Below are 27,209 nucleotides of genomic sequence, written 5' to 3' on the forward strand. Positions count from 1 at the left end.
TTAAAAAGCCATCACTTTAATGTAAGCATCTTGATCTGTGCCTACTAGGCCCCACAGTCATTCTTTCCTGATGAAAGTTTGTACTTCATATGCCCAAAGTCAGATGGAATTTATATACACTTTCCCAAAATTCAAAGGTCCAGCACTGGTGGGCAGATTGGCAAAAGGTGATGCCAGACCACAGGGTGTTTTGGGGGTTCTTCTCCCATTGACTTAAAACCTCCAAAAGAAGGTCAAGGAGCATGGTAAGCCTGCTGCTCACCTCTTATGCTTAGATTTCTAACTCAAGAAGCAAGAGCTTGAAAACTCATAATTTTCTAATAGTAATAAATAACTCTATAATGTGAGTGGCAGTGGAGCTGGCCTGTGAGCTTCCCATAGGTTCAGATCTATGTCATAGTCATCTATCTTCTTGTTATTAGGCCAAAATCCTCATTTTGATCAAAAGTACACTTTTACTGCTCTACCATTGTCTCCAGATCATCTTCAGGGACATACACATTCTGTAGGTATCTGTTTCTTGCTGTATCATTCATGATAAAGTAGGCCTTCATCTTCTGCTTGATGATCTGATCTAAATTCTGGATAAACTCCTGCACTCTCCCTAACTAGTCAGGATTCATGCTGTCTCCCACTGTGAATAGGTTCTTGGTTACCAATTCTCAGATATCTTTCAATAGCTCTTTTAGAGTAAACTTACCCTGCAAGAACAGCCATTCTCAGATCAAAACCCAGTTCCAAGATTTCCATGCTATAGGTCTCAGACTTGAAGAGGTCATGTCTGAGGGATCGGTGATGTGGAGGGTGATGCTGATACTCAAGAGCTCTACTGCTTCTCTGAACTTCATCTCATTAGTTCAATTCCCACAATTCTTGTAGTTAGTGGCCATGATAATAACCTCTTTAAAGAGGATGATTTGAACAAGCTTCCTGTTGGTCTGAGCTGTGCCATTGCACTCTGGGAAGTTTGTGTTGAACTGGAAGACTTTGTTTCTAAGGTCTTCCTCTTCCTACTTCTCTTCTTGTGCTTCTGCTTGGAGTCTCAGTATCTCAACTTGCTGTGGGGTCTGGTTATTGTATGTCATCACCAAGGCAATTTTTTGTGGGGAGCATGTGAGTCTTCTACAAATCTGTTTCCAAAGAGTTTATCAATGATCACAGTGAAAAGGGAAGCTATTTGATTTAGGTCCTTCAGTTTGTCAATGAATTCATCAATTCTTTCAGCTATGAAACCTTCCATTGACAATAATGTGGGTTGGTCCTGTTCCAGGCCAGAGATTGTGTGGCTAATCAGTCACTCAACAGTAGTCAGAGCACCCTTCTGGCTGAAAGCTGGAATTTCAAAATTCAGCCCAGGTATCCTTATGGTGGCAAGTCTGTCTTTGCCAATTCTCCATTCATGCCCTCTTGGCCTCTAACAGTCAAGGTATAGTACACTTCCTTGTCCCAGATCCTGTCTGCTGCCTGAATCTCAGTGTTGTTCCAGCCACAGTCCTCACAGGAAAAGAAGCTCATGATTATTTCTCTAAGATGCCACAACTTCTAATTTCCAATTTATGTATGTTATTTATTTAGTACAGCAACATATTTCAATTAAATGATGTAAAAATAAGATCTAATGGGGCATTATTGACAAGAGGATCTTCTGATACATATACTGAACACTTTCTTCTAGCCTCCTGGCATGAGCATAGGGCGTACACACTTGCAAACATTCAAGTCCATACATCTACTTAGACTCATACACATGAATAAATAAATCTTTAAAGAAAGAAATCTCCTACAAAATGTAAATCTAATATTTTTGAGGTACAATAGTGATAATTTCAGAATGGTATGTACTAAACTGACATGAAAGCAGTCTGGAACCCAGTATTTAATTGGATAGACAATTGTATTGTGTGTCAGGAAAAAAAAAAAAAGCAAGCTCTGGCATCTGGACTCCTACCATTTGGAAGAACTATAAAAATTTGCAGGGGTTTTTGCATTATAAAAGTAAAGATTTGGGTCTTTCAAGCACCAAGAACCTACTATCTTCAAAATTAACCCACTAGAGGAACATGAAGCCCCACCCCTGCATGAGGCACTAGTGGGAGTTAATAGTCATTTAACTGGGGGTGGAGATATCATTTCCTTCATTAGTGTATCCATGATAAGTTGTCCATCCATGTCCCAGTAAATAACCTCCCACCTGTGCCCACAGAAGCAGTGCTAATTAAATGCAGTATGTCAGATACACAAAAAAAGATCATCAAAGTAGGAGGAAAACTTGTAGGGAATAAAAAGTATCTCAGTGAGAGAAATAAAAGTGAAGATGGAGGATGAAAACATCTAGATTTCTTTATATGCACGTATGAAACTGAAGGATACAGAAATGAATCATTAGATTTTTTAAATTAAAATTTTAGTCTATTCCCTTGTTGTCACCTCTAATCATCAGATATTTTATCTCTCTGTTGAATCAAATAAGATTTCTCTCTGCCTCTCTTTCTATAATTCTATTTCAAATCTTTTTAGCAACAACAACAACAAAAAAAAGCCAAATTTTCAAAATCATAGAAGATACTACCCCCAATTTTTACATGATTTTTGACTGAATGATTTTTGACTTAACATTACAATAAATTAACTAGAAATTGCAGATAAAAAATTATTGCATTAAACTGACTTGGAATAGCAGAGAAAATTCCTGTTTTCAGTAAAGAATACTTTCCTCCAGTCTTGAGTTTGTCTGGGCTGAATTTCTAAAGTATAAAAGGCTATCTTTTTTCAATGAGCTTCTTAAAGGAATGAATGAGTGCTAGGCAAGTGCAAATCAAACAAGCAGGCAATCAAAGGAAGAAAAACAATCCATTGCTTGAAATCCAAAGCGATTGCGTAGTTTCCCATTTTTTTTAAATTGGCTTATGAGTGGTGATAATTATTCTTTTGTGAACAAATCCAAGGATTGAGCAATACTGCTAAGATTCACAAATGGGAAATTGCTCACAGCAATCATTATTTCATCATGATTAACCAAAAACTAAGGGGTTTGGGTTTTTAAATAGCACTTGTGTTTTTCTGTTGCAATTTCCTACTTAATTATAAAAATCACTGCAGAAGCCTACCTGTTAGTTATAGGTTCAATCTGCTCGAAATTCTTATCCACATGTATATACTAAGAGCCCTGAACTTCTTATAAAGTATCCTTTCAACAGCTGCTAACAGGATTTTCCAAAAGACCTCTCCAGGCCCTGCCACTGATGTATTTTGCATAAATTTTACCTTGCTTAAACTTTCCAGATACTAAAATAAAATAAAAAATCTATTCCTATTTAATTAAATGTTTCTAAATACTGCATTAGAAATGCATTATGTATTCTATCTTTCTCTTGTACACTGAGCAACAAGGTAACAATATTAAAAGGTGGGGATTAGCATGTGGGAATGAATTTCCTCACTGAATGATTTTAAATAAATCAATCTTTAGAATCTATTTTCATTTAATAATGCAAGAACAGGTTATTATTGGCAAAAAGAGATAAATGACAATCTCAATCACACCTCTAGCCTACATTCAGTGATGAAATTTTCAAAACTTGTTAATGGGTATTGTAAATAATTTCTATCCCTATCTGTGTAGCAGTTGGTGAAAACAGTAATGTCTCATTTCTTGAGAAAGATTCATTATGAATGACTCATTAGTACAAAATAGCAACCAAAGCAATCAGGATTCAATGAGAAAAATTGCTGATTATTGTCAAACGTGAAATTTAAAGTGTTTTGTCACTTATGAGGAATTTCAGCGTGTGTAAAAGTTCTTCAGTTCTGATATTAATTGCATATATTTTAAGTTAAGAGGCTTACTTGTAGACTTACAAATCTATAAATCTAAGGTTGTATAATGAATAAACCCTGATTTTCGAGCCTTTCCTTAAATTATCATATATACCTGAGTGCGAATGGATATAATGTGTATATATATGTGTGTGTGTGTGTGTATTAGTGTGTACATATATATTATATATGCATGTAATATTGAGTTCAGGATAAGCAATAAGCTGTCACTGGATAAATAGTTACCAGGAAGAAAATTTTCAGGTCCTGGGTTTAAGTGGAGTGAGCGACATTGAGCAGATCATTCAGTCTCTCTAGACTTCTGGTTCTTCACTATCTGCAATGCAATGCAGTCTTTAAGGGCCCTTCCAAGGTGAATGTTTATCAAAACTTTTTACCCTGTGTATTGATTATGTAATAGTCACTATTTAATGTCTAATATTCCATCAAGATTAGAAAATCAGTTTTGATTGCATGACTCATCTTGCATGTAAACAGCTTTCCATTTCTGTAATAAGTAACCAAGATAAATCACTGATGAAATGAAAACAATGATTTTCACTTCTAGTTTCAAAGCTATAATCCATCACCGGTTGGCCCAGTTGTAAGGCAGTATATTATGGTAAGCAGCACATGGTAGAATTAATTGTTCACCTTATGGCCAAAAAGTGAACATAGAAAGTCACCAGTATCGCACACTTGCTTGGAGCAGGAATCATATCTCTCAGTGACTAGAAGGCCCTATAATGGGTGCTACTTTATAGTATTGCTACTGCCTCTCAACAGTGTCAAGCAAGGGGATAATACCTTAACATACAAATTATAGCTTTCTCTCCCTGGTCAAAATGGCATATGTTCATTTTATAAATACTCAATGTGTTCATTTCAGAGTCAGCAAATTCTTAACTGTACAACAGTGCCCCAAACTCCATATCCAAAATCTTAGTAAACCTTGTCTTTCATATATTCCACATGTTTTCAAAACTTGTTAACAGTGATTTTAAGAACTGGGGTGGGGGGCTGGTGAGATGGCTCAGTGGGTAAGAGCACCCGACTGTTCTTCCGAAGGTCCAGAGTTCAAATCCCAGCAACCACATGGTGGCTCACAACCATCCGTAACGAGATTTGGCGCCCTCTTCTGGAGTGTCTGAAGATAGCTACAGTGAACTTACATATAATAAATAAATAAATCTTAAAAAAAAAAAGAACTGGGGTGAATAAGGATCTCTAGCCTCTGGTACGCTTGTAAGTCATAGGATTAGGTTCCTGGGGGAAAAAACAGACACTAAAGTCACCCATTGCCAATGGCTCGCAAATTTCTGTTATAAAATATTGAGTAGTGGAATGGAATCCACAGACCATGGAAGGTTGCATTTCAGGAGGGGGACTGATTATTTGGTTAAATAGAATCTTAAAATAAAGAAGGCAGAGCCCTTGTATAGCAGGAATGGATGCCCTGAAATGGACTACTCTATTTCCTTAGAGGATTTTATAGGACTCATTTCAAAACCTGAAGTGAAGAATGGTGATGAATTAGCTAATTTCACCAAGTAGCTCATCTACAAGGTGCTTGGGTGCCTCTTAGTTTTGATCATATGCTTATGAGTAGTTTCCAGGCAGGGTACAAATTAAGAGAAGAAAACGGTGACAAGATTAAGGACATTTCCAGATTCCAACCACAGAAAACAATCATAAACTGCTCTCTTTCAGAGTTCCTGACATTAAAACCAGTTACTACTTTCTGTGTTCCTCAATAGTATCAAGTAGGCAATCCCCATGTATCCTTCTAGATGAGCTGTACCTGGGCCTTCCTGAACCCTAGCTGCAAGTGTCTCTAAACTTCTAGCCAGCAACTATCTCCCTCCAGTGTAAATACACAGGGCAATCTAAAACACTCCTAAAGACTCTGATTTGTGAAAGTATCAATTCCTAAGATGCCTTCAAAGATTGTTTCCAGTTGTCTCAGTGCAAATCCCCAAACACCTTGATCCTTGATATTCTTTCTTTCTTTCTTCCTTTCTTTCTTTCTTTCTTTCTTTCTTTCTTTCTTTCTTTCTTTCTTTCTTTCTTTCTTTCTCTTCTTTCTTTCTTTGACCTTGATATTCTTTGTTTCTCTTCTTTCTTTCTTTCTTTCTTTCTTTCTTTCTTTCTTTCTTTCTTTCTTTCTTTCATCATTCTTTCTTTTCTTGAGATAGAGTCTCCATACATAGGGAAGTATAGTGTCAAAATTGCCATGTAACTCAGACTGGCTTAGAATATATATACCTTGTTCTTCCATATACACCACCATGCCCAGCTTACATTTTACTATGGGAGAAATTCTCCCTAGCAATTGTCCCTTGTCCCCATCGTTCTCATTTCCTTTTTAGTCAAACAGTAAAAGGTTATTTGTTCTGTTCTTTTGTACTCCTGCTGTGTTGGGCTGAAATTTTCTGCACCAGGCATACTTGCTTGTGTCACTTTGAAGCTCAGCCTTGTGTAAAGTCTTAAGGTCTGGACACATTGTTTGCAAATTGTGTCTTTTTTCTTTGCTATGGTGTAAAAATCCATGGTCTCAAGTCTAATTTCCATTGTCCATGCTCTTTTCCACTTGAGACCTTATTAATTGTCCTCCATGTATCCATTCTCCTCACAGTTCTGAATTTCAGATATCTTACTGCATTTGCTTGTTAAGCTGTATTAATAATATGCTAGGCTTTTTTCCGTTCTGCTGCTTTAACTCCTATAAGCCAGCTATAAAGCTAGCTTTGTGTCATGTAATGTACACACCATTGTTGCCACTCCATAGTGTCATATATGGCAATGTCCCATTATTGCAGCAAATACCAGAGATGAATCAAATTTTAACGATAAAAGGCTTGTTTTAGCTCATCAGTTTGGACATTTCAGCCATGCTAAATCAACTCCCTTTTTTTTTTTTTTTTTTTTTTTTTTTGGTGCCTATGGTGAAGCAGAAGACAGTGCAGAAATCAGTTATGGAACACAAATGCTTACCTAGCGGCTGAGATACAAAGAAGGAGAAAGACATTTATCCAGACCTCATAAATTTCTCATACTTACAGCTATTGGAAGACTTTTCACTATTTCCCACCTCACCTCTTAAGATTTTCATCCCAATCTAACATGTCCAAACCTGGAAATATCCTTTTACCATACTGATATTTGAAGACACTATAGAGTCAAACTCCAGCATCTTGAAAATGCCAAACCAAATGCTCTAGTTTATAAAACTCAGAAACTAGCCTTTAAAAGGTAGTGAATTCATTTTATCAGTTTTAAATATGATTGGTTTTATAGCCCTTAGAAACAGTCACATTTGAACTTTCCTCTATAAGACAAAACTAAACCTGTGTGTTTGGACAGCTAGAAAAGGATAAATTCCTTTGAAGATTACTATTTTTGAAAGTTATCTCTAGGGTTAATGCAATCTACCTCATCCATTAATTTACTTAGGGTTAGGTTCCTGAATTTTCTATCCCTTTGGCTGGTGGCTAGAACTGACTGATAGGTTTGGTGATTCCCACAGGGGGGAGCTTGTATGAAAGGAATTACTAACTAACTTTGAAAACACAGCTATTAACCTTGAGCATCTTTAATCGCCCACCAATTAAGCAATAAGCACCCTTAAGCTCCCAGTGATTAACCTTTATTACCCCATGTTGCTCCCACAGGCTCTCCTACTTACATAAAGACAAACAGCAGAATGATAAACTCTAATACTGTTAACCTTTTCATAGTGTTATTTTGATTACACTGATGTAAAACAAAAAAAGTACTTTACTGACTTTGAAAATATCTTGATTGTCACAGTGAAAAAAATATCCTAAGTTTTAAAAAATATTTAAATAAATGCGGACACCATTGCATACACTAGCAAGATTTTGCTGAAAGGACCCAAATATAGCTGTCTCTTGTGAGACTATGCAGGGGCCTAGCAAACACAGGAGTGGATGCTCACAGTCAGCTATTGAATGGATCACAGAACCCCCAATGGAGGAGCTAGAGAAAGTATCCAAGGAGCTAAAGGGATCTGCAACCCTATAGTTGGAACAACATGATGAACTAACCAGTACCCCGGAGCTCTTGTCTCTAGCTGCATATGTATCGAAAGATGGCCTAGTCGGCCATCACTGGAAAGAGAGGCCCATTGGACTTGCAAACTTTATATGCCCCAATATAGGGGAATGCCAGGGTCAAAAGAATGGGAATGGGTGGGTAGGGAAGTGGGGGGCGCTATGGGGGACTTTTGGGATAGCATTGGAAATGTAATTGAGGAAAATATGTAATAAAAATATTAAAAATTAAAAAAAGAAATAAAATAAAACTCTAACTCTCAGGCCAAAAAAAAAAAAAAAGTCTCTTGGCAAAACTAGATTTGGGGAAATCAGTCTCCTGACTAAGTACTAGAAAAGCAGTATATTAAGAATGGATGATATATTCAATTCATCATGAATAGAACAACCAAAAGGTCATCAAAATTCTCAGATCCTTAATCTTCTCAGCTAGAAATTGAGGGAGTTGTTTTTGTCTTTTTTTTTATAATTCTTTCTTTCTTATCTTTTCCCTGAACTTTGTTCATTGGTTTTAGAGACTGACTCCCATTATGTAGCTCTTCCTTAACCCTTATTCGGGGTTCTCTTTTTGTGGGCTCTTAATCTCATTGATTAATAATTTTTTAAATGGACTCAGACAGAAGACCAAAGACCATTTTATTAGAGTTTGAAGGGAAAGCAACAGGGAAGACAAGCTGCAAACCTTGCCTGCTACTGGGAGGAGGTTAATGGATACAAGAAAGAGGGAGAGTCATGCCTTCAGAGTTAGGGTTCAAGAATATATGCGCTTGTTCAGCAATGGAGTTTGGCCAACAGATGTGTAAAGCACCTCCCTGTTCCCCTCCCAGAGCACTTCACCCCCTCCCCCCTTTGTGTCTGAGAGGGTGTTCACCCACCCACTCACACCTCACCTCACCTGGGGCATTCCCCTTCCTTGGGGCATAAATTCTTTACAGGAATAGGTGCATCCTCTCCCACTGAGCCCAGACAAGGCAGTCCTCTGCTACATAAGTGCCAGTGTCCAAGGACCAGCCCATGTATGCTCTTTGGTTGGTAGCTTAGGAGGTCTTCCAGGAAGTCAAGGGTAGTTGACAGGGTTGGGTGTCCTATAAAGTTGCTATTTCCTTCAGCTCTTTCAATCCTTCCTATAACTCTTTCATAGGTATCCCCAACTTCAGTCCAGTGGTTGGCTGTAAATGTCTGCATCTGTCTATATCTTCAGACTTCTGAGTCTTGATGGTGGAGTCACGTGCCATCATGCCCAGCAACTGACAGCAATTATGGAAGATAATCACTAATATTTCTTGTAGATATAATATTCTATGATTGTAATCTATCTTTTTCTACAGTGAACTAATAGGAAGTATTTCAAACAAGCCATTTTTATTTGAGAATAGAATTTGAGGATAGGTATGCCTGATTCCTCTCCAGATTATGTTTGAACATGAAATATTTACAAGCATATAAACTGGGAAATAAAACACTCACAAAGTTAAAGCACTTACGGGCTGACAACATAGTAATAGAGATTGTGAGTATTTTAGAAGCACTTTCAGATTTTCTACTATAGTTTACTTTTTCACTGATTTTGGTTTATATATCTAGAAAATTTGAAGTAATTTCTCTGTAGTTACTTGGCCATTTGGGAAGTACTGCTACATGGTAAGGAATGGTGACAAGAAAGAAGGTTAAGAGCTTAAAATTAAGATGTCTTATGACTTTGGTAATGACAAATGTAGTTTGAATAGAAATCTTGACCTACTAATTCTTGCTTTTCAATAATAGGAATGATGTATTTCATATTAAGGAAGTGTTTAGTAATTACCATAATGATAGGAATAACAGATTTTCAAGTTATTGAAAGCTATAGGTAAAACCATTGAGAGGCCATTTAGGAATAAGATAAGGCTGAAGTAGAGCTTGAAGCTCTTAACAATTTAAAAGGAATGTTAAATTACTCTGAAAAGATATTACTTTCTATAACAACTCTGGAGAGGAAATTGTGAACAGTATGTACAGAGAAGACAAAGTAGAGAGGCCAAAAGCTGTACTGTCTGAAATATTCCAGTAATTCCAGAAGAAAAAATTATAAAATACACAATTTAAAGGCAGTTTTGTTGTCTAAATCAGACACTTTTCATTGTTCATAATCTTTCAGAAATCTTTACTTCAAAGACTCCATCAAAATCCAATCACCATTTTTTCAAAAGTAGAAAATGTATCTGAAAATTAATGTGTTAACTTCAGGAAATGATGTAAACTGTATTTAAATCACAAATCTAAGAAGGTGTTAATATTCAGCATATATAAAGAACCATTACTAACTGGGCGGTGGTGGCGCACGCCTTTAATCCCAGCACTTGGGAGGCAGAGGCAGGCAGATTTCTGAGTTCAGGCCAGCCTGGCCTACAGAGTGAGTTCCAGGACAGCCAGGGCTACACAGAGAAACCCTGTCTCAAAAACCCAAAAAGACAAAAATGAAAAAAAAAAAATAAACTAACTATTACTATTCAGGAACATAAAAAAACTTAATTAAAAGTAACTAAATAGACATTTCTTCAAAGAAATGTCTAAAAAATGTAAAAATCTTGGGGAGAAACAGGGAAAGTTGAAACATTGTGAATTGCTGGTGGAATTATACAATAGTACAACTTTCGTAGAAAACAATACAGAGTTGCTTAAAAAAAAAAAAACACTAAAAATAAAAGTACTATAAGATCTAGAAGTTCCACTCCTAGATTGATTGAAATCATGGACTTGAAGATTTATTTGTATACTTCTACACATAGCAGTATCCTTAACCATAGTTAATGGGAAAAGTCCCATTATCTGTGGGTAAATGGACAAACAAAATATTGTATATCCATTGAATGAAATATTAAAGCAGCTGGACCTCTGTGAGTTCAAGGCCAGCCTGGTCTCTAAGGATACATAAAGAGGCTGGTCTGTTTTTGTTTTTGTTATTGTTTTTTACAGAAATAAAATGAAGGGCATCTTGTCTTGAAGAACATTACAATAGTGGGATACAATTCAGGTACCCAAAAGCAAATAATATAAGATTACATTTAAACAGGGAATTTGGCAAAATTCTAAGTCAATGTGTAAAGGACTAGGAGAAGGAGAAAAAGAGAAATATTATTTTATATTTAAACTTCAAAATATTTCTGGATGTTTATTTCACAGCAATGTGAACATACATAACAATACAGAATTCTATACTTAAATATTGTTTTAGCAGTTTTAATCCCATGAAAACCATACTTCAAAGTCTTGAACCCCAAAGTCATCAGTTCTTAGCTTGACAGAGTAATTTTATGAAATTTTTGAATCACCTTCTTTGATTGCTTTACATTAACTGAACAGGCCAAAGTTTTTGTATTGATTTAGCATCCATGTAACTTGATTTATATTGAATTAGTCTAGATGAGAAAATGTTGTTTTGTTAAGTAATTAAAATTTGTTAATACAGCAAAGGTTATAATCAGTAATAAATGGTGAGATTAACTTAAATGTTTCATTAAAAATAATGTCTCCCATGATCTCCTAAGATTAGGGAGATATGTTTAAGAATCATTATGCCTTTGGCAAAGTAAACACTTAATAATCAAGCAAAAAATTGAATCCAGAGTGAGAAGAAGAGTTCAAATATTAATCATGTAGAACTAAAAATCTAAAAGAAGTTCACAATTTGAAAATATCAGTTCTTAATCCTATTTACCTCATCTTTCTACCATTGCCACTTCAAAAGTTAAGTGCATTAGAGTTAAAAAAAATCCATTCATGTGCTAATGGGACGAGAAGAGTTCAGAGCCTCACCACCATCGTAGAGCTTTTACTTAATGTAGAGGTTGAGGTGGAGCTTATTGTTAATATTATATTCTACTCTCATTTCAAACCAAAGATCCTGACAACTAGAATTACTTTCTTTAGATGCATTACTGCCCCTTGCTCTTCCTTTCACACTAACACACAATATTAAATCTAATAAATTTCTGAAATGTGCTCTTACTTATAAAGTACTTCTATTACCTTAACACAGAAAGGCACACAGAGAGACATGCTTCCAAATGCACACATACAGGAAGCAATTGTTAGTTAAACATAGTACTTCAATGGCATTTCTGATAAATTACTTTTTGGAGGTCTTTTTTTTTTTTTTCAATTCCACTTAAGGACAAATTGAAACGAACATTCATTGAATGACACTAAATATGTTAAAAATTTTATGTAAAAATTAGAGATAAAAGTAAACTAATTATAGAGTCAAAAGAGCAATTGGCCTAGATATTAGCTCTAGCTTCGCTGGTAACTAGCATGTAGCCTTAAGTTATTTAGTTATTCTCTGGGGTCTAACTTATCACTATTATATAAAGGGACTTTGTAATTTATTTCTTTATTAGCATACAAAGTAATGTGTTTCATTACAACATATTGAGATCCACTTTCTTCTTACCCATGCATCTTTCTCTGTTTACTTTTTGTGTGCTATATTATCCCCCTCCCCCAGTCTGTTTCTTCTTCTCTGTCTGTGTGTGTCTCTCTCTGTCTCTCATCCTCTCTTTCACTCTTATTTACAATCTATGTGGACTTTAGAGAAAGGAGCAGTTTAGGGAGTAGTGGTACTTAAGAAAATGAATGGTTAAAGTGTGTCTATAGGAGACACAATGACTGGACCAGCTTCTATTATTGAACACTGGATCCACTATTGTATTCATGTGAATAAAAAGACCTTCCCTTTGGTATGCGTGAAGACATTGGCTAAGCTCAATAGGAACCTTCAGTGCAAGATCATTCTGACAAAAGGTGAAATTTTTGTGATGACAGATATCTGTCAGTTGATAGCCATGTAGATTCACTTCATTTCCTAGCTAGTGTGAATAGTGTAGCAATGGACATGAATATTTGAATTTCTCTGTAGTGCCATATAAAATCCTTTGACTACATTCCTAGGAGTAGTATACTTGGGTCATACATTAGTTTTGTTTCCAGGTTGAGGAACCTTAAAACTCATTTCCAAAATGGCTATACTAGTTTACACTCTGACCAATAACTAAAAGCTTTCCCTTTTCCATGTCAACCTTTATTCAGTAGTCCTACCAATTATGAACTTTCTAATTCGGATGTGATATCATTTTAAGCAGTTTTCATCTGAATTTACCTTTACTACCTTTCATATGTTTGCTATATTTCAAATGTTACTACATTTCATATTCATGTGGGAGAGCCGAAAGAAAACTTAAGACGCTGTGCTTCTGACAATTCCCACCATTTATTTTTTAAGGCAGTCTATCTTATTGGCCTAAACTAATTCACAAAATAATCTAATATAGCCAACCACTGACCCCCATAATCCTTCTTTTTCTGACTACTTAGCATTACTCACCATACCTGGAAGTCTTTTTCCCCTCCAGGGTCCCAGTGATAAAATCAGGTCCTTGTGCTTGCAAGGCAAACATTTCACTGACAACTTTCTCCAGCCCAAATACTCCTATCAAAAGAGTTGTTCAATTTCATTGTGATTTCCTCAACCATGTCATTTAGAAACATGATTTTTTAAAATTTAGTTATTTCTGCTATGATTTCTATTTTCATTACATTTTTATAGAAAAATACATTTTACATTATTCCTATGCATTCAAAATCATTGAAAGCTGTTTTATGTATACACTTAAGATAAATGTGTTATTCATGTTGGGTACAGAAGTTGACATGATTTTGGGACAGGTTGAGTTCTAGTTTTAAAGGTTTGTATTCTTCCATTCTATTTACTTTTAACTTTGGTTTATTCTATCCATTATTAAAGGTGAGTTAATGATGTCTAAACTATCACCATTAATCTTTCTGTTTTGTGCTTCAGTTCCATCCACTTTTGCTTCTTGCTGTAACAACACATAACTAAATATAACATGTGTAACATGGCACACATAATGAATGCCATATCTTCTCATTCTAAAATGGAATTCTTTGTCTTTCCTTTTCGTTTCTTTTCTTTTTTTTTCTTTTGTTTTCTCTTTTCCCCATATACTTGTATACATGTACACATGCATATATACAAACTACTGAAACTATCTATCCTGTTTGTATGTATATGACTTCAGGGCTAATCATTTGGTATTCAATTGCCAGACAGAGGGCTCATCCCTGAAGAAAATTTATTCTCCCACTCTCAGAAGTCTTTCTTTTCCTATAGACCTTTATCTAACAATGGGATCCTATGAGATTGTCCCCTTCCCCTTATCATCTCTATTGGTGTTACTCTTATTCAAGTCTCACTTAGTAGTCAAAATATATCATAGGTGCAGCTTTCTTATTATTTCTTCTTATTTTTTTTCTTTTGAGACAGGATTTCTCTGTGTAGCTCTGACTGTCCTGGAACTCACTCTGTAGACCTGGCTGGCCTCGAACTCAGAAATACACAGGCCTCTGCCTCCCAAGTGCTGGGATTAAAGGAGTGTGCCAGGTGGCTCTGTTTCACAATGGATGGCTTATTGGACTTCTAAAGGCATGTGCCACCAACACAAGGTTTACAATCTCCCAGCAGTTTTCCTAATCCTCTGGTTCTTACACTCAGAAATTTCATGTGAGCTTATATATGGATGAAACGATATATTATTAATTGTCAGTTTAATAACGTATAGTAACATAGTAGTAATAGTTTCTACCCTGGGTCCTATGATCTGTTTAGCCCTAAACCCTAGGCTCTTGCCAAGTATGTGTTTAACCTTGGGGAGTAGGAATTCAATCGAATCAGTAGGTGGTTCATTACTCCTGTGATATTTGTTGCACTATTGCACCTGTAGGCATGTCTTGACAGTTCAGTCATTATTCTAGCCCATAGAGTTCATATCTGGGTATAATAAATGATTATTTTTATCCTCTGATATTATGCATAGTGCCTTCCAGGAATATGAAAGCTAGCCAGTAGGGATGAATCTCCCAGATCACTACAAGTTTGATTTTTTCCATGTTCTATGACTCAAATATCTTTAGCCACAGGGTCTTACCATCAAATTTTGGAGGGAGAAGGTAACCAAGAGCAGTGGCAATAGTGTCTAGTGTTTGGGGGTCTGTAGGGTATCCCTAGGTGACAATTGGAGAACAAACATCTTTTGTAATTTTTATTTCTCTTTCCCTTTGTTACATTCTTCTTTTGTGTTGAATAGGTATTTTCTAGTTATTTCTTTAACCACCTGTTAATTTCTTGGTGTTTTTCCTAGGGAACTACAATTTTTCTAGCAACAATTTATTTCCCATTGATAACATCAGCTTTATAAAAATATTTCCTATCCTTGTACTGTTTTTATCAGATAAATTACACCTTTATTTATTCTATCATCTTTCATCCCAAATCTTTTAAATTCTGTCATATGTTGTTATGTTTATATTATATAGCTGAAATCCTACATTTTTATTTAGTTAGGTAATCATTTTAGCTCACCAAATGAAGTAATATTAATGTGCTCACAATGGTATTTGAACTAAACTCTTAACTCATTGCCTACATAGGAAGAATAGTGGGAAGAGTGCATTAACAAGAACATATTTCAGTCATCAGATATCAGACATGTCTACATGTAAGAAAATATGGACTTAATTTTTATCGCAGAAACAATTAAAAACTTCATTCCAGATTTTCCCGAGTAGCAAGCGTAGATTCAACAATAATTTTTGTGTGTTACATAGATATCATTTTTTATCTATACCATTTGGAAATATTTAAGTATTTTTCAATTGATTTTTCCATACTTGGAAGTACTATATGCTGTCTAGTTTATGATTAACTTAAATAGTAGGCCCATTGTTTTTAATGTGTTTATCTTGTGATATAAAAGAACAGGAAAGAAAATAGTAGCAAGTTAAGAGAGTTGTTGATTTAATTTATATCATGATCACCTTATCAAGAAATGTACATGAGTTGTCCTTAGAAAAAGCCACTCCTTTGAATAACTCTTCATTTTCTCTTTAAACAAGAAACAACTCAAGAACAGGCTCAAGGAGACTGAAAGAAAAATGTGTGTTGACAGATTGGTGAGCCTTCCAGTGCTTGCCTGCCAGGTAAAATGAGACCACTGGCATGGCAATCCATGTCTTCCGCAGCTGTGAGGTGGCTGGAGGCACATTTCAGTACTTGTTAGTGCAGGCCCAGTCCATTTGGAAACTGTCACAGGAAATAACAATTTGACATTTAATAATTCATTTGTTGCTAAAGCCAATATTTGAGAACGGTGTGTGAGATATCCTACATTTAATAGCAAGAACTTGAGCTGTAGTTGGCAAGGTCATAACACCTTACTGGTTTCAGAGGGTTGGAATTTAGCTGTATGGAAAAAGATAGCTCTTTATACATACATGAAACTCATGGAAATTTTTGTTGTTCTTCACAAAGAATAAGCATTCATTTGATATTACTGATTTGTAAGAACAAACACAGATTTTATAAATATTTCTTTTCTAGAAGAATATACATATTTTAAAAGATGCTAACTTTACTAGAAAGACAGACAGTTGGGGGAAAGGTGCATCAAAGCATTAGATACATTACCTAATATAATTTCCAAAACAAACCTGTGACACTTGCATTACCTCCAATTTTACAATAAAAGAGGTGAATTCATAAAAATGTTAACTCAGTTGTAAAATAATAACAAGTGACTTAAGGCAATCAATAATTCAATCAAGCAGATATAAGGGCAGGTCTATCCAACTCTAAAATCTATAATATATACATTTTAGTAGACATTACTGATTCCTAAACATTGTAGACTCACAGAATTCCAGAGTAATTTCCCTGGGAAATTTCCAATGGTTAAAAAAGAAGAAATGGTTTAAGTAAGGAAATAAAATAGCATTTGAAAGCCTAAATGAGTGATAATATCTGCCCTTGTAATGTATATTTTTCATTTATGCTTTATGCTAGTACAAAAGTGTAAAGAAGTAAAGAAAGATATATCCTCAGGTCAAAGTTCTTCAAAATTTTGTTTCATATAGCATTAATCTGAAATTGTTTCTAAGCATTGTTAGCTTACAGAGGATTGAGTTGCCTTAGAAACATGCTTGGTTTAATAGAGTTAAACACCCCTCAGTGTTGACTTTTCCCAAGCTCTTAATACACTAATATGCACTGCAAAGATGTTATGGAAACACAAGTCTCCTAACTGTATATTTTCATGAGAAACTGCTTTACCAGATTTGGCTCATAGAACACGAGCTTGAAAATTTCTCTTCTGTGCTGTTTCACTGGATGACATGTGCCTCAAAGAAAAGCAAAAGTGTATTTGCTAAGAAAAGAAGGGGGAAAGAGTAAGAATCTGAAAAATCAAGGAGAAGTCTCCATAGATGGTAACAAGCTGTCTGAAATACCACTCACCAACAGCTGGCTTGCAGTATTGCCTACTGCTGACTCACCTTGAAGAAATAACAAGAAAAGCAACACTTGAAGCCCCACAACAATACATACTATTTTTCTAACATAACAAGTGATGGCATATTGCAAACTGGGTAATGAGCATGTTCTTTCTATTGCTATTTCTGAGAAACTTTTCATATTATTTCAAGATATGACACCCAATTTTCATCACCCAATCAAATGAGTCAAGGCAAAAATTAAACAGCAGTGTTATGTAAAAATGCTTTAAATGAAAGTGACAGCTCCAGTTCTGTCTCCACTCTCAGCTTTGTCTGTACTTTTACATTAGCTGGTTGTTTATGTGTGTCTTCTTCTTGCTCTTATGTGTAGTCTCTCTCCCCTCTCTAATAAATCATTGCACACCTAAGTCTTCCAATGAAAATGTATTATTTCAGTCAAATATTTTTTTCTAGATTATCATTTAGAGTACAAACATACCTATGAAAATGTAACATGAAATATTTTACCACAGGTCATTTATCATGTCTTTTTTTTCCTCTTGTAAAGGTGTAGACACCACAATGTAAAGGTAGAATGGGTTTCTCTGGAGAACATCAAATAAAAACCCTCAATGCTTCTCAAGTTGGCTCTGTGTAACAAGTCAACAAAAGACTGTAAAATAAAGAGAAAAATGTCTCCTGAGATTTTTCTCAAAGGCTGTCTGTGCAATTAATAAGATGTCAATGTAATTTGTGTCCTTGAGTCTTTTTATGTGGTAGATTACATATGGTAATTTAAGTATAATGCTCCATGTTACAGTTTTGTGATAAAGTAGTCATGAGTCATGAGCATAGTGGGTAATCTTGATATCTTCTCAAATTCAGTTTATAAGTATTCTATTGAGAAATTTTCATCTCTGTTGATTTTTTTTGCAGCTATGGAGTCTTTTACTGATTTGAATGTCAGAGTAATACTAGTTTCAGCAAAACAATTTGGAAATGTTATTTAATTTTTTTATTTCCTAGAATAATTTTAGAAATACAAGTGATAATACATTTTTGAAAGTCTGGTGGAATTCTATGTTGATTTCATGTAGCCTTATGCTCTTTAAGACTAATTACTCTTGAATCTATGGTGCTATTTGAATTATTTGTTTTAACTTGATTTAGTTTTGGTAGGTAATATATATCTAAATTTTTGTCCATTATTTTCGGGTTTTTCAAACTTGCTAAAATATAACAAGTGTGTCTATACATTTATCTGATTTTTTTTCAATGTGCTGTAATGTCTCCCCTTTCAACTCCATTTTTATTCACTTGAATATTGTATTTCATTTGGCTTACTTGGCCAAAGATTTGTCTTCATTGTGAATGTTTCAAAAGAACTAGCTCGTTGTTCCATTAATTTTATTGTATTTATTCTTCTTTGCATTTAATTAATTTCAGCTGGGGTTTTGATTATCCATTTCCAAGTACTTTTACTGTGGAGTAATGTTGTTTGTTTGTTTGTTTGTTTGTTTGTTTTCTTAAATACTGTCAGATGCATCATTAAGCTATTAATTAGAGACAAAATCCAGCCTCGCTTCATTATAATATGTTGGATACTCCATGGTGTGAGAAGACCTATGTCAACATGATATATAATATAAAACTGGCCCAAAGAAACATCTTGCTAAATAGAGAAAAACTTAAGAGCATTTCCATTAAAATCAGGAAGAAAACAAAGATGTCTACCCCTCCTCTTTCTTGTCTAGTGCTAGCTGGAGCAATAAGAGGAGAGTCTATACATAAAAAGAACCTAAAGACCCATAAAAGACCTACAACTGATAAAGCCATTCAGCTTGATGATGCAAAATGAACACAAAACTATATGTCTTTTCTAGACATAAATGATCAACATCTCAAGAAAAACATCAGAGAAATAATACCATTCACAAGAGCTTCAGTGATATTTTAGAATAAATATAACTGAGGAAGTAAAATCTCATATGATAAACTGAAAAAATAAACTGAAGAAAATACTAGGTGGAAAAGCCTCCCATGCTGTATCTTAATACACACACACACACACACACACACACACACACAAGAATAATGAAAATAAAAGAGACTATTAATATGGAAGTGAAAGCATGCATGGAAGGAGCTCGAGAGAGGGAACCTGGGAAAGAAAGACTGGAAGACTGGAGATATAAAGGGAGGGAAATGACACGACCATATTTTAATTAAAAATTAATTAATTAATTAATTCTCAAATATCAAAAGTTAAAATTAAAAGTGTTTTCCTGAAATCCTTTTGCCACATCCTCTGAAATCCAGGAACATCTTCAGCTTGAGAAAGAAAGCCAACAACCTACCTGAGGATCATGTGTCCTACATCTGCTTTGCTTTGCTTTGCTTTGCTTTGCTTTGCTTTGCTTTGCTTTGCTTTGCTTTGCTTTGCTTTGCTTTGCTTTTTTTTTCTTTTACCTTCCTTTCAGTACTCAGTCTAATCAGGACTCTTACCACTCTAGAGCCAAGAACAGCTGGGAAAAAATTATAGATTATAATGTTGGTGACAGCTCTTCTATAACTATCATTTGACCTGAACCTCTAAAATACACTTGGAGTGAGAATTAAGATTCATGAAACAACTAAGTAATAAAATGTTAAGACTTTAATGAGAATAAGTTTTGCATGAAAGAAGAAAGGAGAATAAGCTGTAACATCCAGGAAATCTCAGTGAAGGAGAGATTTTTTTTTCTTTTTAGGTTGCAAAACCCAGGGGATATGTGGATGGTTGTTTCTATAGCATCATGCAGAGTTAGCAGATTGGTTTCTTCTCTTGTGCCAGTTCCAAACAATATATTGTGGTTGTTGACTGCCTAGAGCAGCACCATGTTGAGAAGGATGGTAAAAGGTCTTCCAGGTTCCACATAAAACAAAGTTATAAGTACCACAGGCTACAAAGATCTTGCTTGAAGTCTGGAAGCAGGAACTCCCCAATAGGAAATTTGAAGCTGATACTAATAAAATCAAACATCTGAATGCCATCTGGTCACGGAGAAATGAATAGAATGTGTTATTTCAACCATTTGGAAATTCTTCTCATATAGGCAGAGCATATGAAATTGTGAATTCAATAATCATGTTACAGCATTGTCTCCTTTTAGAGACAGGTAAGTGTCACCTTGGAGGATAGAAATTTTTAATTTATTGTTGAGTTCAAGTCATGTTTAATGGTTTAATAAATAATTAAACATGGGATGAGTTTGAAAAATTATATATACAGTGATAGTGTTGAAACACAGCCTGTTCTTTTGAGAACTTAAAGAATCTATGTCTATTGGTGCCAATTTCTGGGCCTACATTAGATAGGCCAACGAATGGCCATGTACTGTATTTTTAGGGGAAAAGCTCCCTATTGATGTTTCTACTTGTTACCCTTAGCATGAATCTTCTCATAATTAGTTCTACTAAACAAAATAGAGAAACCTACATATTTTTCAATGTGTCCTTTGTTTGAATGAATCTAAAATTATATTTAAATATATTATGTTTGGTTAACATCACTTTTATCTCCAACAAATTCTCATGTTTTCATTTAAGAAATCATTTTACATTCTGTTGTCATAGCAACAAAACATGTCAGTAGGTTTAAAAAAATGACATTTCCCCTGATGTTTATTATTCATGATGCAGATACCACTTTCCCCACCACCTCCATCAACACTAAGTGGTTCCTCCATTTAAATGTAAATTGAAAATAAAAAGATAAAAGGATCTGCATTTACTAGCCATGAAAGACAAAATTCTGTCTTGGCCATTTCTTTTCTTTATTATGTACTTCTAACTCAAAATCCTCCTAAAGGAGATTCCTAAAGAATATTTACCATTCCACCAAAATCTTAGACTATCTTCAAGCACATTTGCCAAAAGAGGAAAATTGTTCTTATCAGCAATAGTAACAGTTTTCAGTAATACTTATATATGCAAATTTATACTTTCAAAGAATTTTCACAAACATCTCTACCAGCCTTCTCAGCTGGACCCTGGACAGGCATAAATGCAAAGCTTTCATTTCAATCATCATTATATATATATATATATATATATATATATATATATATATATATATATATATATATGAGTCATACTTCCAAACTAATAAGATATCCACACTTCCTTCAGAAATAATTTGCTTTAAAAGTTGTTTCTTCCAAAGTCTCTAAAAATTGTGTTAAAGTGCGAATGGGAATTGCAATGAATCGGTAGGTTGCTTTTGGTAAAATGCCTGTTTTTACTATGTTAATTCCACCAATCCATGAGCATGGGAGATCTTTCCATCATCTGAGATCTCTAATTTCTGTCTTTAGAGATTTGAAGTTCTTGTCGTTTATATCTTTCCCTTTCTTGGTTAGAGTACAACCAAGATATTTTATGTTAATTGTGGCTATTGTAAAGGAGGGTGTTTCCCTAATTTCTTTTTTGGTTCATTTATCATTTGTATAAAGGAAGGCTACTGATTTCTTTGAATTAATTTTGTATCCAGCAATTTTGCTGAAGGTGTTCATCAACTGTAGGAGTTCTTTGGTAGAGGTTTTGGAGTCACATAAACTATCATATCATCCACAAATAGCAATACTTTGACTTCTCCCTTTCCAATTTGCATCCCCTTGATCACCTTCACTTTTCATATTGCTCGGTATCTAATGAAATGATATTTCTTTTTTCTTTCAGTTTTTTTCATATGGTAGATTACATTGCTAGATTTTCATATATTGTATCATCCCTGCATCCCTAGGATGAAGCTTACTTGATCATGGTGGATGACGATGCTCAGAGATAAGGTGGAGCAGAGATTGAGGGCATAGCCAACCAATAACTGGCACAATATGAGACACATCCTATGGAAGAGAGCCAACCTGACTATATTAATAGTACTCTGCTATGCTTGAAGAAAGGAGCCTAGCATAACTGTCTCCTGAGAGGCTTTATCTAGCAGCTGATAGAAAGAATACAGAGACCCACAGTCAAACATTAGGTGAAGCTTAGAGTCTCATAGAAGAATTGGAGATAGAATTGAGGGAACCAGAGAGGTCAAGGGTACCACAAGAAGACCTATAGAACCAACTAATGTGGACCCATTGGGACTCCCAGAGTCTGAACCACCAACTAAAGACCATGCAGGGGCTGGGCTTAGAACCCTTACACATTTGGAGTGAATGCGCAGCATGGTCTTCATCTGGTCCCCTAACAATTGGAGTGGAGGTTGTCTCTGACCCTGTTGCCTGACTTTGTATCCCCTTCCCTAGCTGGACTGCCTTGTTGGGCCTCAGTGGAAGAAGATAAGATCAGTCCTGCTATAATGTGATGGTGCTATGGAGGGTTGGTAGCCATATGGGACTTTCTTTTTTTCTCAGGAGAATGAGAGGGTGTAATAGGGGGAAGGGGTTTTTTGAAAGTGGGACTCTAAGGAAAGAAGGAAGAGGAGCTGCAATAGGGATGTAATGTGAATAAATAATAGAGAAAAAAACTTTTTCTTCATTGAACGAACTCTGTGTGAGTCCACACAAAATATCTGCTTCCCAGGAAACTCATCCATCTACTGCTACCTTATGCTACTGGTTCAGCATAGGTTTTCTTATTCCTAGAATATGGAATAAAAGAGAGTCTCAATCAATTGAACATCTCTTTGCTATAAAATAATAGAAAAATATATATCAGTGAACTTTTATTTGTTTAGATAGATAGATAATGCATATAACACGTTTTTTTTTTTTTACTTTTTACAGATTTGTTTATTTTTATTTTATGTATATGTGTATTTGACTGAATGAATGTATGGACACCAAATGTATACCTAGTGTATGTATATACAAGCCAGAAAAGAACATGAGATGCACTGGAAGTGAAATTACAGCTATTCTTTTTAGGTATCATGTGGGTGCTTGGGATTTAATTCACATCCTCTACAAGAGCAGCAAGTGCTCTTTCCATTGAACCGTGTAGTTAATATATTCTTCAAATAAGCAAAGAATAATCTTTTTATTTTTCTAAATATTTGAGATCAAGTAGGTAGATAAGACAGATTTGGATCTAATATTCAAACTATCTTATGGATTTAGAATAATGAAAGCTCTGAAAAATCTTTTCAACTTTTTCATAATCATAATTTTAATGTATATTCACATAAATGAATTAATCTTATAATGATTCAGAAGGCTATCTGTAGCCTATTCTATGAATTCTGGTAATAACTATATTAAGTTCTTGGTTGAATTTTCTGAATTAATAATTAAAATTCCAAAACTAATGATGGTTTTCTTTATTTCTTTTGTTATTTTTGTTGTTAAGATTCTTGTAGGACCTCAAAATTTGCATTGGGAGTGTAGATTATTATCCAACAGTGTCAAGACACTGCAGCAATAAGATTACATATTCAAGCAATAAAATCACACACATATTGGTTTGAGTCTTTTCTCTGACACTCAGTAGGCATGTGATCTAGGGAAGGTAAATTTAATATGTCTCAGCTTTAATTTCCTCACTAGCAAAATGCACTAGCAAAATGTACTAGCAAAAAAGCACATTTGCAATAGTGCTTACGTCATTTATTCTAGGGAACATTAAATAAGATCATTCGTGTTATGTTTTTATGCCAACATCTGGCATATAGTGTTTACTCAGTGTTAGCTAAATTTTATTAATATTTGCCAGAGCTAAACATGGATAGCCCCCTGGAAGGTCATTATTTTAAGCAAATCTTTGGTCTGAATTGATTAACTGACATTTTCTTCTTTGGTTTTATCAAGAGAGAGGCTGAAGATATAAGGCCAGTTTCAGACCAGCTAAATTTGCAATGAATTAGTCTCCCTATACACATGCTTCGAGATAGAATCAAATTAGTAGAGCATACAAGTCACCTCCTTAAACATTATTTAAGTTACATGTAGTAGTAATCTTCATCCATAAAATGTTCAAAAATAATTATACATTGAAATATATTTTCTTGCATCTAATTGAAAATCTTTGACTAATATTAAAAACAAAAAAGCCTTTTTTTTCTCTTTGATAACAAAAGGCTATTCACCTACAAGAAAAAGTTTAATACATCTCACCAGAACCATGATATAATCACATAATAATGCTAGAGATTTGGTAGTCCAAAGAACATATTTTAAAGGTTAAAAATAAAAGAGAGGCTTATACAATAACTATCAGGTCCAATGAATAGCAAAAGGCCTGAAACAACAGCTTCCTTCTTTCCAATGAAGTCATACTATAAAGCAAAGTTCTGGTATACACATCACTAGCTGTCTTATCTTACATTCTCCTTATAGAAGACTCTAAGACCAAGACAAACAAACAAACAAACAAACAAACAAAGTGAAGCAATAATTCACATGGGAAATGTGCTGGTCAATTTTTTGTCAACTTAACACAAGCTAGGGTCATGTGGGTAAAGGAAATCTCAGATGAGAAAATGCCTTCACCAGACTGGCCTTTCAACAACTCTGTAGAGCACTTTCTTCATTCACAATTTATGTAAGAGTGCCAAATAACTCTCTGTGGTTCCACCCCTGGACAAGTGGTCTTGGATTGTATGCAAAAGTTAGCTGTTCAATGCATGGAGAGAAAGACATTAAGTAGCATACCTCCATGATATCTGTTTAGTTCCTGACTTGAGTTCCTGCCTTGGGTTCCCTCAATTGACTATGCCCCAGGATATGTAAGCAAAGCAAACCATTTCTACCCCATATTATCTCATGTGTCTTTATCACAACAATTAAAGCAAACTATGACAGTAAGTGATTCCAAAAATCCCAGATGAATAATTGTGGACACCATCCAACAAAATATGCACTATTGAATAAGCTATCCAATAACCAAATGCAGTTCTGTCCTACTGGAGCTCTTTACAAATTATGTATTTAAAAATCTTATTGAAACTGGTTGTGTCATTTCTTTTCTGGTTGTCAAGTACCAATTGTGTAATGTTAATTTGAAATACTTTTTTCCAATTAATTTATTGTTTTCAAATTCTCTCTTGATTGTTGTCCCTCCCTCCAGGTTCCCCTCACAGAGTCCCCATCTCCTCTCCTCTCAGATGGTGCTCCCCACCCCATTACCTCCTTACCCTGGCACATCAAGTCTCTGCAGGCTTAGTTACATCATCTCCCACTGAAGCCAGACTAGGCAGCACAGTTGGGGAATGATTAGGCTGAGCAAACTGCAATGCTTTAGAGATAATATCAACAAACAGAAGCAGAGACTTTATAGTTCATATGATAGATGAACTCTTCACCATAATTGTTCCAATGTCAAATGGGTTAGGGCGGAATGTTGTGTGAGACAATATATATGTTCCGTACACTACTTTTTACCAACATCTAGTTCTTTCCCATTGGAACAGTCCACAGCCATTATGAAACAAAATGAGCTATATAAATGAAAATGTGGGTAGTGGTACATTCTGGGATATGAATTATTAAAAACATGTAAAAGTTTCCTAACTCTCCTTCTCTATTATAGCAGTCATGAAGGAGACCTGAAAATGGTAAGGCCAGAGATCAAGCCACCATGCCTTACAGTCATCATATGGAGAAAGCTCTTGTTTGTAAGAATGTTGGCACACACAATAGACCCTTCTAAATACATAAACTATGTTTTGTTAAGCAATTGATACTTGAGATCATGTTTGTTACTGAATGATACATAGTCAATCCTAATTGATAGCTCTGTTTTCTACACATCATGTCTTAAAATCATTCTGTATTGGCATCATAGTGAAATATCTCATGAAATCTTAACTGTCATTTAAAATATTCAGTGTATTTATCTAGGAATGGAAAATGTGAGCATAGTAAAAATCAAAGTTAATCAGGAAACTGGCTATATATTCTGGCATTAGCATACTCTAACATTACAATAACAAGCCTCAATCAAACTGTAGATCAACTGATAAAATACTCATCCATGCCAGCACTCAAATAATATACTAGTGAGCATTATTCTAACATTGTTAATTTTTCAATCAGATATACTTGTGGATTTTGTTTTTGATATTTAATCAGGATAGGCTATAAATTTTCAATTCCATTTCCTTAATGAAAATATGCAGCACATCTTTGTCAATGAAGAATCACACTGTTCAAAGGGAAAGTTCATGCCCATGGTCTGAGAACCATGTTTATACAGTTTTAAGGAAACATATTCACAGAGATGCTCAGTTCTAAAACCTAGTGTCATATTTATTACCTTACAGTTATACATGGACTTTGTCAACTGATGTCCTGGTTTCTGGTGTTGTCCTGGTTTCTGGTGTTGTCCTGGTTTCTGGTGTTGTCCTGGTTTCTGGTGTTGTCCTGGTATAGGACTATCCAAACCTCTGCATGTACATTTTACTAATTAGCCAGGTTTTGTTTACCTGTTTCTGTACTGTCTCTGGCCTATTTACTTTAAATTGTTTTATTTCTATATAACACTTGTATGAATGCAGTAGATATATTCATAATATATAAATAGGATATGTATTGAATATTTAATCCCATTAAAGCATGAAGAGGTTTTCCAGGCAGCTACATATTATGCCCTGTCTCAAAAACTATGGAAAAACTTCTAATTCATATTTGCAAATGTCAAACCAAATCATCCTAGACTCCCATACCAAAAGATGAATGTGCTAGGATGCATTCACTCCCTCCACCCCTTTTACTCTCAGAAGTAAATTGGTCCATTTATTTCAATCCTTTAGTTACATGAGAATGACCATTCTCATCAGGCATGGTAAAGAAATGATGTTCAATTCACATACCTCTGTCAAAATGATTCAGTAAATTTAAGCCTAATGGTGGTATTTAAGTCATGTTCTTTCTTAGCCTATAATTAAATTAACTTTAATTAGTTTCTCTCCCACTTCAACCCTACCCTAAGCACTCATGAGATTGCTGTGCTTTGAATTCATATTTATCCTCTAAAAATCTGAGTCATCTCAGAAATGTACCACCAACATGG

General features: G+C 34.9%; 1 pseudogene; it reads right to left on the bottom strand.

The window, feature by feature from the left end:
- Positions 1 to 336: 336 nt before the first annotated feature.
- LOC110287122 (zinc finger protein ZPR1 pseudogene) overlaps positions 337 to 27,209 on the bottom strand; it is a 33,457-nt pseudogene continuing 6,584 nt past the window's right edge.

The sequence above is a fragment of the Mus caroli genome, unplaced genomic scaffold (assembly GCF_978045245.1).
Source record: "Mus caroli unplaced genomic scaffold, Mus_caroli_1 scaffold_5, whole genome shotgun sequence".
Classification (NCBI taxonomy): Eukaryota; Metazoa; Chordata; class Mammalia; order Rodentia; family Muridae; genus Mus; species Mus caroli.